Below are 20,561 nucleotides of genomic sequence, written 5' to 3' on the forward strand. Positions count from 1 at the left end.
ATCCTTGGCTGCTCCAGCACCACCACCAGGCAATCAGCAGGACATCCTGAAGAAGGCAAGACATCACCTCCTATGGGATTTTTCCTTTATTTGTAAAATCATAGACATTATGCCATAAGAAGCAGCCAGAAGGTCTCAGCTCCACTAGAGCCGCTCTTTGAGGCCAGCTCCCAGGGGAGTGTATCTTGCCATGTCCTGGCAGGAAGGCCTCCTCTTCTGTAAGCTGCCAACACCACATCCTTAAACCTGTATTTCGAAAATTGTGTCTTTGGATGTGTTGTGTCTGAGAAAAGATTCTCGAGAAAAAGTAGACACAACACAACTTCCTGGTGACTCTTTATTCGGCTAAGGGGGCACCACACTGTTCCTTTAGCAGCATCTCCATTATTCTAAGTCCCTTCTGGGCGCCCTGTCTTCAAAATGTGCTGGTAAAAGTTTCCCAAACGCAGTTGAGAAAACCAGCCCCTGTGCCTGAAATCCCACCTTTCTGAAGGAACTCCGTCCAGTTTGGATTTTTCACACTTTCCCAGAAGACAGACTCTTCCTTCATGGATGCCTATTGTGTCCACGTAAGACAGTGACTCCACATAGCCACGTTCCTTTCCTGAGGATTGAAACACGATGCCTCTCCTAACTGGATATGAGGTACCTTTCAAATGTTCACCTTCCTTAAAATTTCTGGAACCACATTCTGACAGACTGCAGTCTTCTTTCTATAGATGATCCCTGTTGAGACATCCTGTTTTTCCTACACAATTTTTACAGAGATGACATTTTTATCCATGGGGTTCAGATACTTTCGGAGGAAGCTGGTGACCACCTCCTCGAAGGGGTGCTTGAACACCTCGTGCACGTCCACGGTGACCCCCATGGTGACCCCCACAGTGAGCGCCAACCCCGCCTCCACAAGCACACTATGCTGGAGCTCTCCACCAGCCTACTTTTGATAACAAAATCCATTTACCTAATTACGTTTACTCTAATCTCAGCCTGACCACGCACAGAACTTTTTCAGGGCTCCCTTTCCACAAACCTTCCACAGCCTTCTGTATCCATATTAGTTTTGTCCCATACTTTTTTCCCATCTAGAAACAACCAGCTCTAGGACCAAATCACTTTCTCTTCCTTAATAAAATGCAATTCCATTCCTCACACCTTCTTTTACTCAAAACATATATCCTACTTTCCTAGTGTATAGTGAAATGTTTCCTTTATTGTTTTTAGTAGCTTTAATTACATACGTAAATTAGAATCCTCAACTCTTAGACACCTTTATTTCTAGTGAAAACCAAGAAGCAATTGTAACCTGTCTTTTACATTAGCACTCTGTAGATTGGTAAACATAAATACCAATAATAATTTCTAAAAACATGTGCTTTTTATAGAAAATACCTCAGTGTGGCACCAAACATTTAGTAATAGTCCGAAACACCTTCAGTTTCTCTGTAAATGGAAGCCAATGTTTAGTAATTAATTTTCAGTATCTTATTATGTTTGGGAATGACTTAGCTATTCAATAAACTTCCATCATTTAACTTAATGTAGCACAACTCGAATCATCATTTAACTTAATATAGCACAACTCTCAAATTTCAACTTAACAAATACCTGGAGAGAACATTTTAAAGTAGACATTCCTAAAACATAATTATTTCTAAAGAATTCACCCAAAAGCTCTTATATCATTTGCATTTATTTATAAGAATTTCATCATACCAAGTTAATTTGTTTCTTTCTGCTAACAAACTGCAACACAAGTGACATAAATTTATTGACCTTCAGTAAAGCTAGGCACAATAAGAGACATCTGTATTGAGTATACCAACAAGCTTAAGCTAGGTTTAATACCAGATATTAATTTAATAGTGAATATTTCCTAGATCACGTGAACCCGAAATTTGTTCTGGCTAGCATCTTTTATACTTAGAAGTATTTAATTTACAAGTGCTTACTGTTAAGTCAATTAAATACAGCTTATTTACAAGTTAAGTTTTACATAAAGACAGAACCAGAGATCTTAGTTTTTCTGCTTGAGAAAAAAAGAGCCTTTTTTTTTTCCCCCCCTCAGCCTCAGGGACACAGATTATTAGATAAGTTCCTGAGATCCCAGGTAGATCCTGAGATCCCAAGTAGATCATTTACATCTCAAAGGCGCAGGAAGAGAAATGTAGATTCCTCCTTGAAAACTGCCCAGCCATCTTGGCCATTTTCAGGATTCCCCTCCGCCCCCAGCTCCCTGCCAATTTCCAAATATCCAATTCAGTTTAAACAAATAACAGTAATAGAAAATAATATATCTGTAATTTGCTCACATTCGCATGCCTCACTTTCAGCAAAACCAGGAAGAGAGAACAGGACTTGGACTCAGGTACCGAGACACACACACACCCCCCCAAGTAAAAGCCAAAGCAACTGAAAAGGCTCACTAGAGGCCACTGTTCTCCAGATCTCAGGGAGTACTGAGGCCACACAATGTTACAATAAAAACATCATTTACTTTCATTTATGAGAGCATAGCTGAAGATCTCCCAGTTTTGCTAAATTCACCCTAGGCAGATTTTAAGATGAACAGAGCTCTGATTACCCATCATTAACTATTTACGGCAGGTGTTATGAAATATATCCAATGCAAAACTGCCTCTCAGGGTCAAAGTTCCCGAGCCCCAGAAAGGGAGAACCCCAACTAACGGCCCCTCAGAGATGAGGCTGAATGAAATACCAAGGCTGGTCCAAAAGGGAAAATTCCAACCAATGCTCTGCCGCAGGCAAAGCCAATGCGATAGGGAAGGGTACCCGGGTGTTCTCACACCACAAGCCCCATTACTCACCAAAGATGGCTCCATTGGCCAGTGTGAGTGCCTTGTTTCCATCACCACCAAAATCCAAAGCGCCGAGGGCCAGGGACGCCCGCTGGCCAGTTCTGGGGGCGTCTCTGAGACAAAGCTGCTCAGGCAGCTGCTGGACAGGCCCCCAGGAGCAGCTGCCAGCCAGGGCCCATGTGCCAGGGTGAGGCGTCCACGCGCGACCGAGCCCCAAGTTGGTTGCCAAATTGTTACCAAACCAAACGCAGGCCCGCTTGCTCATGCGCAGTAAACGCCAATCTACTGACACCTGGTTGCGGTGAAGGAAATGGCAGCTTAATGGTAAACACAAGGAGGACAGGTGCTTGCGCTCAAACCCGCCCCCGCCCCCTCGCCCCCGCCCCTTCGCCCCCAGCTCCCTGAGGACTTGCAGCAAAGCGTTTTATTTTACTTTTTTTAACATCTGTACTGGAGTATAATTGCTTTACAATGGTGTGTTAGCTTTCTGCTGTATAACAAACTGAATCAGCTATACCTATACGTATATCCCCATATCCCCTCCCTCTTGTGTCTCCCTCCCACTGTACCTATCCCACACCCCTCTAGCTGGTCACAAAGCACTGAGCTGATCTCCCTGTGCTTTGCAGGTGCTTCCCACTAGCTATCTGTTTTAGAGTTGGTAGTGTATATATGTCCATGCCATTCTCTCACTTGTCCCAACTTACCCTTCCCCCTCCCTGTGTCCTCAAGTCCATTCTCTACGACTGTGTCTTTATTCCTGTCCTGCCCCTAGGTTCTTCAGAACCTTTTTTTTTTTTTTTTTTTTTCAGATTCCATATATATGTGTTAGCATACGGTATTTGTTTTTGGCTGCACCACGAGGCTTGCGGGATCTCAATTTCCCGACCAGGGATTGAACCCGGGCCCTGGCAGTGAAAGTTCGTAGTCCCAACCACCAGGCCACCAGGGAACTCCCAGGGTTACATTCATTCTAACGTCAGCCTCCAAGTACAGATTTCTTGCCTCTCACCTCTGTGATAATTCACATCACCTTTTATTTTTGGAAATGTGCCATTAGTCCAAAAGCCTACCAAATGCCATTTACAAACTGGAAAAGGAGGTCAAAGTGTCTTCTGGTTTCTACCATTCATTTTCCCTCCAACACAATTGAGGAATGAAACACTAAGGAAATGAAGGCAAATTATCCTAAGACACAAAACTCAGGCACAGCTCAAATACAATAAGAGGAGCTCACAGTGGCAGGCTTGTATAAAAATAAAACAAAAAGCCAAAAAAACCCAATTGCTTTGAAAGTCATCAATTCGCTACATGGAACATTTATCAAATATTAAAAAAATGATTTCCCCAAGACTTTCCAGTAATGGCCCAATTATTTTTTAAGAAGATGAATTCCAAATTATTGCCCCTCTTCAAGCTTTCTTTTAGGTAGTGTGCATTTACATCTTGGCTTCCGATTGTGGGAAAGGCAAACTACCGTCATCTAATTTTCAAACAGTAATACTACGTTACATTACATTAGAAAAGTACGTTTCCAAACTGGTTTCGTGTACTGATAATAGCTTCTATTTACTCTGTGCACCAGGTGACATGGTAAGCACGTTATCACACGATCTCTAGTTGTTCCAACAACATCATAAGGTTAACTCTATAATCTCATTTTACAAACCTAAAAAATGAATTCCAGAAAGATTTTAAATTACATACATGATCACCGAGTTATCTCGTGACCATGATCAAATTCAAACCCGAGTCTCGCTGACCCCCAAACCTGTGCTTTTCATACCAAACCACCTTGTTTAATCATCACAAATAGAAAGACCTGTGCCCGATTATCCCCCTTTGCCCAGTGAAAAACAGAGTGGTCACATGATCTGCTCCAGATCCCAGAGTGAGTTAGAAGGAGCCAAGATGACAGCCCACCTCCTCAACTCCCCAGCTTCTTTCAAGGACCAATCACAGTTCATGTATTGTTATAAAAGTCAGCTGATGGCAGTTATGTAGTACTGATGGGTAGAACTCAAATGCTCCTGATTTCTGAGAATCTTCAACATTACTATGAGTATGGCTTAACTTCAACACAGGTCTGGTATATTCCTTTCTGTTCCAGGCTACCTAAGAATCAGGTATCAGGTTTAACTCCTTTATTTGTCCCAGAATCCTCTCATGAATCCCATGAGCAATGATGCCGAGAACAGACAGGAACAGGCAGCACTTTCCAGGCCTCTGGCCCATCCTTGGCTGCTCCAGCACCACCACCAGGCAATCAGCAGGACATCCTGAAGAAGGCAAGACATCACCTCCTATGGGATTTTTCCTTTATTTGTAAAATCATAGACATTATGCCATAAGAAGCAGCCAGAAGGTCTCAGCTCCACTAGAGCCGCTCTTTGAGGCCAGCTCCCAGGGGAGTGTATCTTGCCATGTCCTGGCAGGAAGGCCTCCTCTTCTGTAAGCTGCCAACACCACATCCTTAAACCTGTATTTCGAAAATTGTGTCTTTGGATGTGTTGTGTCTGAGAAAAGATTCTCGAGAAAAAGTAGACACAACACAACTTCCTGGTGACTCTTTATTCGGCTAAGGGGGCACCACACTGTTCCTTTAGCAGCATCTCCATTATTCTAATTCCCTTCTGGGCGCCCTGTCTTCAAAATGTGCTGGTAAAAGTTTCCCAAACGCAGTTGAGAAAACCAGCCCCTGTGCCTGAAATCCACCTTTCTGAAGGAACTCCGTCCAGTTTGGATTTTTCACACTTTCCCAGAAGACAGACTCTTCCTTCATGGATGCCTATTGTGTCCACGTAAGACAGTGACTCCACATAGCCACGTTCCTTTCCTGAGGATTGAACCACGATGCCTCTCCTAACTGGATATGAGGTGCCTTTCAAATGTTCACCTTCCTTAAAATTTCTGGAACCACATTCTGACAGACTGCAGTCTTCTTTCTATAGATGATCCCTGTTGAGACATCCTGTTTTTCCTACACAATTTTTACAGAGATGACATTTTTATCCATGGGGTTCAGATACTTTCGGAGGAAACTGGTGACCACCTCCTCGAAGGGGTGCTTGAACACCTCGTGCACGTCCACGGTGACCCCCATGGTGACCCCCACAGTGAGCGCCAACCCCGCCTCCACAAGCACACTATGCTGGAGCTCTCCACCAGCCTACTTTTGATAACAAAATCCATTTACCTAATTACGTTTACTCTAATCTCAGCCTGACCACGCACAGAACTTTTTCAGGGCTCCCTTTCCACAAACCTTCCACAGCCTTCTGTATCCATATTAGTTTTGTCCCATACTTTTTTCCCATCTAGAAACAACCAGCTCTAGGACCAAATCACTTTCTCTTCCTTAATAAAATGCAATTCCATTCCTCACACCTTCTTTTACTCAAAACATATATCCTACTTTCCTAGTGTATAGTGAAATGTTTCCTTTATTGTTTTTAGTAGCTTTAATTACATACGTAAATTAGAATCCTCAACTCTTAGACACCTTTATTTCTAGTGAAAACCAAGAAGCAATTGTAACCTGTCTTTTACATTAGCACTCTGTAGATTGGTAAACATAAATACCAATAATAATTTCTAAAAACATGTGCTTTTTATAGAAAATACCTCAGTGTGGCACCAAACATTTAGTAATAGTCCGAAACACCTTCAGTTTCTCTGTAAATGGAAGCCAATGTTTAGTAATTAATTTTCAGTATCTTATTATGTTTGGGAATGACTTAGCTATTCAATAAACTTCCATCATTTAACTTAATGTAGCACAACTCGAATCATCATTTAACTTAATATAGCACAACTCTCAAATTTCAACTTAACAAATACCTGGAGAGAACATTTTAAAGTAGACATTCCTAAAACATAATTATTTCTAAAGAATTCACCCAAAAGCTCTTATATCATTTGCATTTATTTATAAGAATTTCATCATACCAAGTTAATTTGTTTCTTTCTGCTAACAAACTGCAACACAAGTGACATAAATTTATTGACCTTCAGTAAAGCTAGGCACAATAAGAGACATCTGTATTGAGTATACCAACAAGCTTAAGCTAGGTTTAATACCAGATATTAATTTAATAGTGAATATTTCCTAGATCACGTGAACCCGAAATTTGTTCTGGCTAGCATCTTTTATACTTAGAAGTATTTAATTTACAAGTGCTTACTGTTAAGTCAATTAAATACAGCTTATTTACAAGTTAAGTTTTACATAAAGACAGAACCAGAGATCTTAGTTTTTCTGCTTGAGAAAAAAAGAGCCTTTTTTTTTTCCCCCCCTCAGCCTCAGGGACACAGATTATTAGATAAGTTCCTGAGATCCCAGGTAGATCCTGAGATCCCAAGTAGATCATTTACATCTCAAAGGCGCAGGAAGAGAAATGTAGATTCCTCCTTGAAAACTGCCCAGCCATCTTGGCCATTTTCAGGATTCCCCTCCGCCCCCAGCTCCCTGCCAATTTCCAAATATCCAATTCAGTTTAAACAAATAACAGTAATAGAAAATAATATATCTGTAATTTGCTCACATTCGCATGCCTCACTTTCAGCAAAACCAGGAAGAGAGAACAGGACTTGGACTCAGGTACCGAGACACACACACACCCCCCCAAGTAAAAGCCAAAGCAACTGAAAAGGCTCACTAGAGGCCACTGTTCTCCAGATCTCAGGGAGTACTGAGGCCACACAATGTTACAATAAAAACATCATTTACTTTCATTTATGAGAGCATAGCTGAAGATCTCCCAGTTTTGCTAAATTCACCCTAGGCAGATTTTAAGATGAACAGAGCTCTGATTACCCATCATTAACTATTTACGGCAGGTGTTATGAAATATATCCAATGCAAAACTGCCTCTCAGGGTCAAAGTTCCCGAGCCCCAGAAAGGGAGAACCCCAACTAACGGCCCCTCAGAGATGAGGCTGAATGAAATACCAAGGCTGGTCCAAAAGGGAAAATTCCAACCAATGCTCTGCCGCAGGCAAAGCCAATGCGATAGGGAAGGGTACCCGGGTGTTCTCACACCACAAGCCCCATTACTCACCAAAGATGGCTCCATTGGCCAGTGTGAGTGCCTTGTTTCCATCACCACCAAAATCCAAAGCGCCGAGGGCCAGGGACGCCCGCTGGCCAGTTCTGGGGGCGTCTCTGAGACAAAGCTGCTCAGGCAGCTGCTGGACAGGCCCCCAGGAGCAGCTGCCAGCCAGGGCCCATGTGCCAGGGTGAGGCGTCCACGCGCGACCGAGCCCCAAGTTGGTTGCCAAATTGTTACCAAACCAAACGCAGGCCCGCTTGCTCATGCGCAGTAAACGCCAATCTACTGACACCTGGTTGCGGTGAAGGAAATGGCAGCTTAATGGTAAACACAAGGAGGACAGGTGCTTGCGCTCAAACCCGCCCCCGCCCCCTCGCCCCCGCCCCTTCGCCCCCAGCTCCCTGAGGACTTGCAGCAAAGCGTTTTATTTTACTTTTTTTAACATCTGTACTGGAGTATAATTGCTTTACAATGGTGTGTTAGCTTTCTGCTGTATAACAAACTGAATCAGCTATACCTATACGTATATCCCCATATCCCCTCCCTCTTGTGTCTCCCTCCCACTGTACCTATCCCACACCCCTCTAGCTGGTCACAAAGCACTGAGCTGATCTCCCTGTGCTTTGCAGGTGCTTCCCACTAGCTATCTGTTTTAGAGTTGGTAGTGTATATATGTCCATGCCATTCTCTCACTTGTCCCAACTTACCCTTCCCCCTCCCTGTGTCCTCAAGTCCATTCTCTACGACTGTGTCTTTATTCCTGTCCTGCCCCTAGGTTCTTCAGAACCTTTTTTTTTTTTTTTTTTTTTCAGATTCCATATATATGTGTTAGCATACGGTATTTGTTTTTGGCTGCACCACGAGGCTTGCGGGATCTCAATTTCCCGACCAGGGATTGAACCCGGGCCCTGGCAGTGAAAGTTCGTAGTCCCAACCACCAGGCCACCAGGGAACTCCCAGGGTTACATTCATTCTAACGTCAGCCTCCAAGTACAGATTTCTTGCCTCTCACCTCTGTGATAATTCACATCACCTTTTATTTTTGGAAATGTGCCATTAGTCCAAAAGCCTACCAAATGCCATTTACAAACTGGAAAAGGAGGTCAAAGTGTCTTCTGGTTTCTACCATTCATTTTCCCTCCAACACAATTGAGGAATGAAACACTAAGGAAATGAAGGCAAATTATCCTAAGACACAAAACTCAGGCACAGCTCAAATACAATAAGAGGAGCTCACAGTGGCAGGCTTGTATAAAAATAAAACAAAAAGCCAAAAAAACCCAATTGCTTTGAAAGTCATCAATTCGCTACATGGAACATTTATCAAATATTAAAAAAATGATTTCCCCAAGACTTTCCAGTAATGGCCCAATTATTTTTTAAGAAGATGAATTCCAAATTATTGCCCCTCTTCAAGCTTTCTTTTAGGTAGTGTGCATTTACATCTTGGCTTCCGATTGTGGGAAAGGCAAACTACCGTCATCTAATTTTCAAACAGTAATACTACGTTACATTACATTAGAAAAGTACGTTTCCAAACTGGTTTCGTGTACTGATAATAGCTTCTATTTACTCTGTGCACCAGGTGACATGGTAAGCACGTTATCACACGATCTCTAGTTGTTCCAACAACATCATAAGGTTAACTCTATAATCTCATTTTACAAACCTAAAAAATGAATTCCAGAAAGATTTTAAATTACATACATGATCACCGAGTTATCTCGTGACCATGATCAAATTCAAACCCGAGTCTCGCTGACCCCCAAACCTGTGCTTTTCATACCAAACCACCTTGTTTAATCATCACAAATAGAAAGACCTGTGCCCGATTATCCCCCTTTGCCCAGTGAAAAACAGAGTGGTCACATGATCTGCTCCAGATCCCAGAGTGAGTTAGAAGGAGCCAAGATGACAGCCCACCTCCTCAACTCCCCAGCTTCTTTCAAGGACCAATCACAGTTCATGTATTGTTATAAAAGTCAGCTGATGGCAGTTATGTAGTACTGATGGGTAGAACTCAAATGCTCCTGATTTCTGAGAATCTTCAACATTACTATGAGTATGGCTTAACTTCAACACAGGTCTGGTATATTCCTTTCTGTTCCAGGCTACCTAAGAATCAGGTATCAGGTTTAACTCCTTTATTTGTCCCAGAATCCTCTCATGAATCCCATGAGCAATGATGCCGAGAACAGACAGGAACAGGCAGCACTTTCCAGGCCTCTGGCCCATCCTTGGCTGCTCCAGCACCACCACCAGGCAATCAGCAGGACATCCTGAAGAAGGCAAGACATCACCTCCTATGGGATTTTTCCTTTATTTGTAAAATCATAGACATTATGCCATAAGAAGCAGCCAGAAGGTCTCAGCTCCACTAGAGCCGCTCTTTGAGGCCAGCTCCCAGGGGAGTGTATCTTGCCATGTCCTGGCAGGAAGGCCTCCTCTTCTGTAAGCTGCCAACACCACATCCTTAAACCTGTATTTCGAAAATTGTGTCTTTGGATGTGTTGTGTCTGAGAAAAGATTCTCGAGAAAAAGTAGACACAACACAACTTCCTGGTGACTCTTTATTCGGCTAAGGGGGCACCACACTGTTCCTTTAGCAGCATCTCCATTATTCTAAGTCCCTTCTGGGCGCCCTGTCTTCAAAATGTGCTGGTAAAAGTTTCCCAAACGCAGTTGAGAAAACCAGCCCCTGTGCCTGAAATCCACCTTTCTGAAGGAACTCCGTCCAGTTTGGATTTTTCACACTTTCCCAGAAGACAGACTCTTCCTTCATGGATGCCTATTGTGTCCACGTAAGACAGTGACTCCACATAGCCACGTTCCTTTCCTGAGGATTGAACCACGATGCCTCTCCTAACTGGATATGAGGTGCCTTTCAAATGTTCACCTTCCTTAAAATTTCTGGAACCACATTCTGACAGACTGCAGTCTTCTTTCTATAGATGATCCCTGTTGAGACATCCTGTTTTTCCTACACAATTTTTACAGAGATGACATTTTTATCCATGGGGTTCAGATACTTTCGGAGGAAACTGGTGACCACCTCCTCGAAGGGGTGCTTGAACACCTCGTGCACGTCCACGGTGACCCCCATGGTGACCCCCACAGTGAGCGCCAACCCCGCCTCCACAAGCACACTATGCTGGAGCTCTCCACCAGCCTACTTTTGATAACAAAATCCATTTACCTAATTACGTTTACTCTAATCTCAGCCTGACCACGCACAGAACTTTTTCAGGGCTCCCTTTCCACAAACCTTCCACAGCCTTCTGTATCCATATTAGTTTTGTCCCATACTTTTTTCCCATCTAGAAACAACCAGCTCTAGGACCAAATCACTTTCTCTTCCTTAATAAAATGCAATTCCATTCCTCACACCTTCTTTTACTCAAAACATATATCCTACTTTCCTAGTGTATAGTGAAATGTTTCCTTTATTGTTTTTAGTAGCTTTAATTACATACGTAAATTAGAATCCTCAACTCTTAGACACCTTTATTTCTAGTGAAAACCAAGAAGCAATTGTAACCTGTCTTTTACATTAGCACTCTGTAGATTGGTAAACATAAATACCAATAATAATTTCTAAAAACATGTGCTTTTTATAGAAAATACCTCAGTGTGGCACCAAACATTTAGTAATAGTCCGAAACACCTTCAGTTTCTCTGTAAATGGAAGCCAATGTTTAGTAATTAATTTTCAGTATCTTATTATGTTTGGGAATGACTTAGCTATTCAATAAACTTCCATCATTTAACTTAATGTAGCACAACTCGAATCATCATTTAACTTAATATAGCACAACTCTCAAATTTCAACTTAACAAATACCTGGAGAGATCATTTTAAAGTAGACATTCCTAAAACATAATTATTTCTAAAGAATTCACCCAAAAGCTCTTATATCATTTGCATTTATTTATAAGAATTTCATCATACCAAGTTAATTTGTTTCTTTCTGCTAACAAACTGCAACACAAGTGACATAAATTTATTGACCTTCAGTAAAGCTAGGCACAATAAGAGACATCTGTATTGAGTATACCAACAAGCTTAAGCTAGGTTTAATACCAGATATTAATTTAATAGTGAATATTTCCTAGATCACGTGAACCCGAAATTTGTTCTGGCTAGCATCTTTTATACTTAGAAGTATTTAATTTACAAGTGCTTACTGTTAAGTCAATTAAATACAGCTTATTTACAAGTTAAGTTTTACATAAAGACAGAACCAGAGATCTTAGTTTTTCTGCTTGAGAAAAAAAGAGCCTTTTTTTTTCCCCCCCTCAGCCTCAGGGACACAGATTATTAGATAAGTTCCTGAGATCCCAGGTAGATCCTGAGATCCCAAGTAGATCATTTACATCTCAAAGGCGCAGGAAGAGAAATGTAGATTCCTCCTTGAAAACTGCCCAGCCATCTTGGCCATTTTCAGGATTCCCCTCCGCCCCCAGCTCCCTGCCAATTTCCAAATATCCAATTCAGTTTAAACAAATAACAGTAATAGAAAATAATATATCTGTAATTTGCTCACATTCGCATGCCTCACTTTCAGCAAAACCAGGAAGAGAGAACAGGACTTGGACTCAGGTACCGAGACACCGCCCCCCCCCAAGTAAAAGCCAAAGCAACTGAAAAGGCTCACTAGAGGCCACTGTTCTCCAGATCTCAGGGAGTACTGAGGCCACACAATGTTACAATAAAAACATCATTTACTTTCATTTATGAGAGCATAGCTGAAGATCTCCCAGTTTTGCTAAATTCACCCTAGGCAGATTTTAAGATGAACAGAGCTCTGATTACCCATCATTAACTATTTACGGCAGGTGTTATGAAATATATCCAATGCAAAACTGCCTCTCAGGGTCAAAGTTCCCGAGCCCCAGAAAGGGAGAACCCCAACTAACGGCCCCTCAGAGATGAGGCTGAATGAAATACCAAGGCTGGTCCAAAAGGGAAAATTCCAACCAATGCTCTGCCGCAGGCAAAGCCAATGCGATAGGGAAGGGTACCCGGGTGTTCTCACACCACAAGCCCCATTACTCACCAAAGATGGCTCCATTGGCCAGTGTGAGTGCCTTGTTTCCATCACCACCAAAATCCAAAGCGCCGAGGGCCAGGGACGCCCGCTGGCCAGTTCTGGGGGCGTCTCTGAGACAAAGCTGCTCAGGCAGCTGCTGGACAGGCCCCCAGGAGCAGCTGCCAGCCAGGGCCCATGTGCCAGGGTGAGGCGTCCACACGCGACCGAGCCCCAAGTTGGTTGCCAAATTGTTACCAAACCAAACGCAGGCCCGCTTGCTCATGCGCAGTAAACGCCAATCTACTGACACCTGGTTGCGGTGAAGGAAATGGCAGCTTAATGGGAAACCCAAGGAGGACAGGTGCTTGCGCTCAAACCCGCCCCCACCCCCCTCCCCCAGCTCCCTGAGGGCTTACAGCAAAGCATTTTACTTTTGTTTTTTTAAACATCTTTACTGGAGTATAATTGCTTTACAATGGTGTGTTAGTTTCTGCTGTATAACAAAGTGAATCAGCTATACCTATACGTATATCCCCATATCCCCTCCCTCTTGTGTCTCCCTCCCACTGTCCCTATCCCACACCCCTCTAGGTGATCACAAAGCACCGAGCTGATCTCCCTGTGCTTTGCAGGTGTTTCTCACTAGCTATCTGTTTTACGTTTGGTAGTGTATATATGTCCATGCCACTCTCTCACTTCGTCCCAGTTTACCCTTCCTCCTCCTCGTGTCCTCAAGTCCATTCTCTACGACTGTGTCTTTATTCCTGTCCTGCCCTTAGGTTCTTCAGAACCTTTTTTTTTTCAGATTCCATATATATGTGTTAGTATATGGTATTTGCTTTTCTCTTTCTGATTTACTTTACTCTGTGTGACAGTCTCTAGGTCCATCCACCTCACTACAAATAACTCAGTTTCGTTACTTTTTATGGCTGAGTAATACTCCATTGTATATATGTGCCACATTCTTTATCCATTCATCTGTCAATGGACAGTTAGGCTGCTTCCATGTCCCGGCTATTGTAAATAGAGCTGCAATGAACATTGTGGTACATTACTCTTTTTGAATTATGGTTTTCTCAGAGTATATGTCCAGTAATGGGATTGTTGGGTCGTATGGTAGTTCTATTTTTAGTTTTTGAAGGAACCTCCATACTGTTCTCCATAGTGGCTGTATCCATTTACATTCCCACCAACAGTGCAAGAGGGTTCCCTTTTCTCCACAACCTCTCCAGCATTTATTGTTTGTAGGTCTTTTGATGATGACCATTCTGACTGGTGTGAGGTGATATATCATTGTAGTTTTGATTTGCATTTCTCTAATTATTAGTGATGTTGAGCATCCTTTCATGAGTTTGTTGCCAATCTGTATATCTTCTTTGGAGAAATGTCTATTTAGATCTTCTGCCCATTTTTGGATTGGGTTGTTTGTTTTTTTGATATTGAGCTGCATGAGCTGCCTGTATATGTTGGAGATTAATCCTTTGTCAGTTGCTTTATTTGCAAATATTTTCTCCCATTCTGAGGGTTGTCTTTTCGTCTTGTTTATGGTTTCCTTTGCTGTGCAGAAGCTTTTAGGTTTCATTAGGTCCCATTTGTTTATTTTTGTTTTTATTTCCATTTCTCTAGGAGGTGGGTCAGAAAGGATCTTGCTGTGATTTATGTCAAAGAGTGTTCTGCCTATGTTTTCCTCTAAGAGTTTGATAGTGTCTGGCCTTACATTTAGGTCTTAATCCATTTTGAGTTTATTTTTGTGTATGGTGTTAGGGAGTGTTCTAATTTCATTCTTTTACATGTAGCTGTCCAGTTTTCCCAGCACCACTTATTGAAGAGGCTGTCTTTTTCTTGCCTCCTTTATTAAAGATAAGGTGACCATATGTGTGTGGGTTTATCTCTGGGTTTTCTATCCTGTTCCATTGATGTATATTTCTGTTTTTGTGCCAGTAGCATATTGTCTTTTTTTTTTTTTTTGGCGGTCCGCTGGCCTCTCACTGTTGTGGCCTCTCCCATTGTGGAGCACAGGTTCCAGACGTGCAGGCTCAGCGGCCGTGGCTCACGGGTCCAGCCGCTCCGCGACATGTGGGATCTTCCTGGACCGGGGCACAAACCCGTGTCCCCTGCATCGGCAGGCGGACTCGCAACCACTGCACCACGAGGGAAGCCCCAGATGAAGTTTTTGTGGTTCCCAGAGGACTTCTCTCAAGACCTCCCCAGGCAGGATGAATCCAGGTCTTACTGTGCTTCTTCCCGAGTGGAAAGTACCACCATTGCAGCACTTTTTTCACACCAGGTTGAAATGATTTGTTTAAATATCAACCTGCCTCTTCCATGAGCTGTTCAAGGGTGGCTTTTACCTTTCTAATTGTGTCCCAACCCCAAATGCAATGCTGGGACAGAGGCGGTGATCAGTAAGTCTTTTTGATTTAATAAATCAAGAATTGGAAGGTGGCTGAGAGTAATTTCTGAATAACGCCAATGATGATGAGTCCAAATGATGATGATAATGATGATGAAGAGGAGGAGGATGGGCGTGGGTCACACTAGCCCCATCGGCCTGACTGGCCCATATGTGTTGAGGACCCTTTTGCAGAAGGCTGATGACAAGCTGTCTCCTCTGGGAACTGGGGTGAACTCCTATTACTAACATATCCCCTGAGTTGAATCTGCCACCAGGATTCTGGCATCTCAGTAGAGATCCATCTGTGTATCCTGACTCAATCCCTCTAGGACCTAATGTTTCACTTCTACAAAAAGGTTGGGATAGGGTTTGATTAAAATGATTTGTTCCTATGGTACGCTTTGCAGAATGCTGAGATGTCTCCTCTATTGGCCTCTGCTTGTCCGAGATTTCCACCATTAGAGTTTCATTCCTTTGGGTTTGTCTCTTGTGAGTGATGGGGAACGTTCTCTAATCTTCCTAGACTGGTTTGATGCCCTCACTATATTAGGAGCATCTCAAGGAATATATCTCATTTACCATTTTGTCCTTAATGCTTAGCAGTCTTTGGCACATAATAGCTGCTCAAGAAATGTTCGTTGAATGAATGAATGGATGGATTCTTGGACACCAACATCAGTCAAGGCTGGAGAGGGTGGTGGAGTGGTGAAAAGAGCTCTGGGCTAGGAGTCCTCTAGGCTTGGCTGTCACTGCCTCACTCTGCAAGTAGGGCAAGTCCTTTCCCTGGATCTTGGTTCTCTTGTGGGAACAGTGAGAGTATAGATAGAGGGTCTTATCTAATCTCTACCTATTTCATTCATGCCACAGCCATTACGTTCCAGCCTCTGGGCTTTTCACTTTCTTTAAAAAGCCAGGTATCTTCCTACCTCTGGGCCTTTGCACATTCTGTTTCCACTGCGTGGACTACTTTCACCCTCGTTCCATGGAGATTTTCTTGGTTTCTTTGAAGTCTTCCCCTGTCATCTCCTCAGAGGGGATGGGCTGGTACCTCCCCAACTAAAGTTATTCTGTATCTGAACAAGGAATGATTGCAACTTGCATCTTTTTCTTTGCTTGTCTTCTCTACATCCGAGCTTTCTGGTAGTCTTCAGATTCCTGGAGAGCATGGGATGGTGCGAATCCCGGACACCTAACACTATACCCATTAATTTGCTGAACTGAGGCAGAAGTCAGAGCAGAGGTTGTATCCTTCCAGGGAAGGCCAGCAGATGGCGCCACAGACCGCGAGGAGGCGAAGCGGTGCGGTGGGCGGGCCTCCCGCGGGGCGGCCTCACCTGGCGGCGGCCGCACCTGCCCGCCCCGCACCCCACGGAAGCCGAGATCCCGGGCCCTGGCGTCACCTGGGCAATTGGGAAAGCAGCGCCTGGAGCCACGGGGAGGGGAGATGAAAGGCAGGTGTCGGGTGTGGGCCGCCTGCAGCTCCAGGTGAGAGCCGGGAGCCCCACCCCGCGCCTGGGGACCAGGTGAGTCAGGCTCCCTGGCCCCGCGGGTGGAGGGAGGTGGCCAGGCTCGGAACCTGGAGGCTTGTGCTCCTTGGCTCTCTACCCCGCTGGGTGACTGTTCAAGTCCCGCCCCAGCGTTCTTGGTCTCCGTCAAACCCCTGAGGTGCTTTCCTGTGGTTCTGATAAATAACTTTCACTCATCAAGCAGTGTATTTCGTCGAGCCTCAGGATAGTTCTCTGAAGTCGGTAGTTTGCTAACCTCCGTTTCACAGAGGCAGGGGAGAGGACCAGAGAGGTGAGGTCAGTTGCTCAGGGCCACACAGCACCCACTCAGCAAGTTGCAGACTAGAGATCTGAACCCAGGTCTGCCTCCAGAGGCCGAGCTCTGACCAGGTTCCTCCCCTTGCTTGCCCTCAAAGTTTTGACCTTCCTAGAGACACAGCCTATTTTTAATTGAATTACTTAATTTGTATTCATTTTCTCTTTTTTTGTGGTAAAATATACATAACAAAATTTACCATTTTAAAGTGTACAATTCAGTGGCATTTAGTACCTTCACAATGTTGTGCAACCATCACCCCGATGTAGAGCCTGGATATTTTCATGTCCTTTTGGAAACTCAGACCCATTGAGCAGTCTCTCCCATTACCGCCTCCTCCCACCCCCCCAGCAACCACTAATCTGCTTTCTGTGTCTATAGATTTGGCTGTTCGGTATATTTAACTTAAATTTGGCTCAATCATCTTCATTCTATACCAGGCCATCCTTGTACTATCACAGGAGGCCAGGAAATTTCCATCCTTATCCCCGAACTTGTCTTACAGGTAGGAATCACCTGGAGACTTAAAAAACAAAACAAAACAAAAAACCGTAGATGCCTGGCTCCCATGCCCAGACTTTCTGATTTTAACTGGCCTGTGATCTGACGAGGGTATCAGGAGTTTTGAAAGGTCCTCAGGTGTTTCTTATATGCAGCAAAGTTTGAGAACCCCCGCTCAGAACCTTCTGGCCCATGGAGCATCCCTTTTATAGGCAGGAAAGCTGAGGCCCTGAGAGGGCCTTGCTTGATCACACAGAGTATCTCTGGCTGAGCCAAGATTGGAACGTAGAATTCTTTCCTCCCACTGACACACCCCTCCCATCCTACTGCTTTTCTAGATACTTAATGTCTTCGTGCCTCAATTTCCTCATTTGTAATATGCTGGCCTTAATGGTACCTATGGGTAGGGTGGTCGTGCGGACCAAGTAAGATTATACCTGGGCATTGAGACCCACAAAATCTGGCCAACCTGGAGCAATCAAGGGGTCTGCCTTTAGAGAGCTGTGTGTGTGTTTTGTTTCTAGGACTTGTCTTTTTTTAAAAAAAAAAATTTCTGTGGCTGTGTTGGGTCTTAGTTGCGGCTCGCAGGATCTAGCTCCCTGACGAGGGATCAAACCCAGGACCTGTGCATTGAGAGCTCGGAGTCTTAACCACTGGACCACCAGGGAAGTCCTTAAGACTTGACTTTATTGTCCTTTTAGGGTCAGGAGCCGGGTCTCCTGTACCCCACGCTGTATCAGGCCCAGGACCGGGAATACAGTAGGCATCTAATAAGTCCCACCTGAGACCTTGATTGACCTTCAGCTCCTGGGGGCATTGGGGGTGGGATCCTCTCTGCCCCCGCCGTTTGCTCTTCCCACATGGGCATCCAGGGAAGACCATGGTGGGCACTGCCAGCCTCCCCCTTGGTGCTCCTGCTAATAGAATCTCATCACTTGTGGCAAACAAGGGGGGTGTCTAGTCTGCAGGGGAGGTGGGCACAGCCCCAGGGGATGAGCCGCCTTCACCTTGAGGCCCTAAGTACTCATGGTAAACCTATTCCCTTTGCCTGGGCTTCCTTGGCTTCTGGGAAGCCCTGTGACGCAGCAGCTCTGGCCTGTGGGACCCCCGCTGGCAGCTCTGGGGGGTGGGGCTCCAGGAAATGTCCCTCCCCTCCCCACTGCTTCTGGAGGCTGGCAGGTGAGGGCCATCGCGGAGCTGAGTCCAGGAACTCAGGTCTAGAGAGTTCAGTGACATCGATCCATAACCTTGGCCTCCCTGGGCTCCCAAACAGCCCCGGCAGCCGGCCCTGCCTCGTGAGTTGGGAAGTTAAACTCGGTTGTTTAAGGCGAGCTGGTCGGTCACCTGCAGCTGAGCACATCCTGACTAATACAACTCCTCCCAGCGCCGGTCCGTTCCCCGGTTGAAGACAGAAGGAAAGCCTGAGGCCCAGGGTTTCTTTCATCACTTTTTTCTCCCTTGACTTCAAGGTGTCCAATGCTAATACCTCCCAGGGTTTATTACCACTAGTAACAAGCACATTGATAAAGGCTAACATTTTTTAACACTTCCTCTGTGTTAGTACTTTATGTGGGTTGTTTAATGCTCACATAATCCCATGACGTGACTCCTAGAACATTTTTACAGATGAGGAAGTTTGGGACTCGGGGCAGTTCTGTAGCTTGATGGTCGACAGCTTGGTCCTGTTTCCTGAAGCAGACAGATCCCGTTCCCCTTGCAGATGGGCCTCTCTCACATCCAGACGCCCCAGCGCATCCCTTTATCCCATTTTTCTCAATGTGTGATTCTGGCACACAGTAGGTGCGTGATGGAGACAAGGTGTGCTGCTCGTCCTCTGCTGTCCTGCACCACCAGCCACTCACCAACCAGGGCACGCTGAGCAGCTTGCGTGTTTAGAGAGGCCTGCGTGTGTGAGCATCCGTGTGCGTGTGTGTGTGTGTCTGAGTGTGTGTTGGGGAGTGGGGGGTAGAGTTGGAGAATATGGGCCTTGTCCTCAGTAAAAATAACAAGTGCCATTTATCAAGGGCTCACTACGTCCCAGGTCCTGTGCTTTACATACTTTTGTTCAAGGCCTGCAGTAGTTCTGGGGAGTTTTTCAAAAACTCAAGCCTCTGGGAAATCACATGATTTGCTCAAAGTCACCCAAGTGGATGCGGACCCAGGTCTGTGTGTCTGGAGCCTGTGTCTCAGCCTCGAGCAGAGAAGGTCGGCGTGTCCCTAACCAGAGGCCGGTTCCCTCCTCTGTAGGGAAGCTTCACTGGGCAGGAGGTACCTGAGCTGAGCCCTGAAGGGTGCGCAGGACTCTCAGAGCAGGGGAGGGAAGGCGTTCCGAGTAGAGGGAAGGGCTTGAGCAAACTCGTGCATGTGGCACAGTGTATGTTTCGTCGGGAAATGGGGATTATAATTAAAAACCCAGACCAGCTGGCCCCTGTGTACCTCTTAGGATAAGAAGTATTGATTAGAATGGTGGCTTAGGTCCCGTGATGCCTCTGGCTTCTGAAGGGCACCACCCAGATGAGTGCCCATTCTACTGGCTCCTCTCAAGAAACGTTTATTCTGCTGCTGGCAACAGAGCTGACGCCCCCCACCCCCACCCCCACCCCCACCCCCACCCCCACCCCCACCCCGGGAGAGTGGAGGTGAGAAAGGCAGTTGTTAATGCCTTGGTGTTGATTTCCTTCAATTAGAATTCACTGAGCACCTACCGTATGCCAGGAACAGAACCTGCCTTTGCAAGACTCACAATTCGGTGGGGAGGAGGGGCCTGAAAATGACCCCCGTGTCAATTTCATCAGCCGCCATGCCCTGCAGCAAGCCCCTGTGTATGCTTTACAAACATTTATTTCATTTAATTCTGGAAGCAGCCTTGCTGGTAGATATCCTCTCTCGCTTTAACTCAGGAGGACAGCACTGGTCAGAGCAGTCACGTGACTCAATCAAGCACC

At 44.9% G+C, this 20,561-nt stretch overlaps 3 pseudogenes across 3 annotated transcripts; all 3 read right to left on the minus strand.

Annotated features, from left to right (window-relative positions):
- Positions 1–337: 337 nt before the first annotated feature.
- LOC308627149 (PRELI domain-containing protein 2-like) lies at positions 338–871 on the minus strand (annotated as a pseudogene). Its single transcript has one exon. The product of its transcript is annotated as a PRELI domain-containing protein 2-like (transcript).
- A 4,518-nt stretch (positions 872–5,389) lies between these two features.
- On the minus strand, positions 5,390–5,922 carry LOC308627163 (PRELI domain-containing protein 2-like; annotated as a pseudogene). The gene has a single exon. The product of its transcript is annotated as a PRELI domain-containing protein 2-like (transcript).
- A 4,518-nt stretch (positions 5,923–10,440) lies between these two features.
- Positions 10,441–10,973, minus strand: LOC308626615 (PRELI domain-containing protein 2-like; annotated as a pseudogene). The gene has a single exon. The product of its transcript is annotated as a PRELI domain-containing protein 2-like (transcript).
- Positions 10,974–20,561: the final 9,588 nt, after the last annotated feature.

The sequence above is a fragment of the Mesoplodon bidens genome (genome assembly GCF_964165515.1).
Source record: "Mesoplodon bidens genome assembly, chromosome: 13".
Lineage (NCBI taxonomy): Eukaryota > Metazoa > Chordata > Mammalia > Artiodactyla > Ziphiidae > Mesoplodon > Mesoplodon bidens.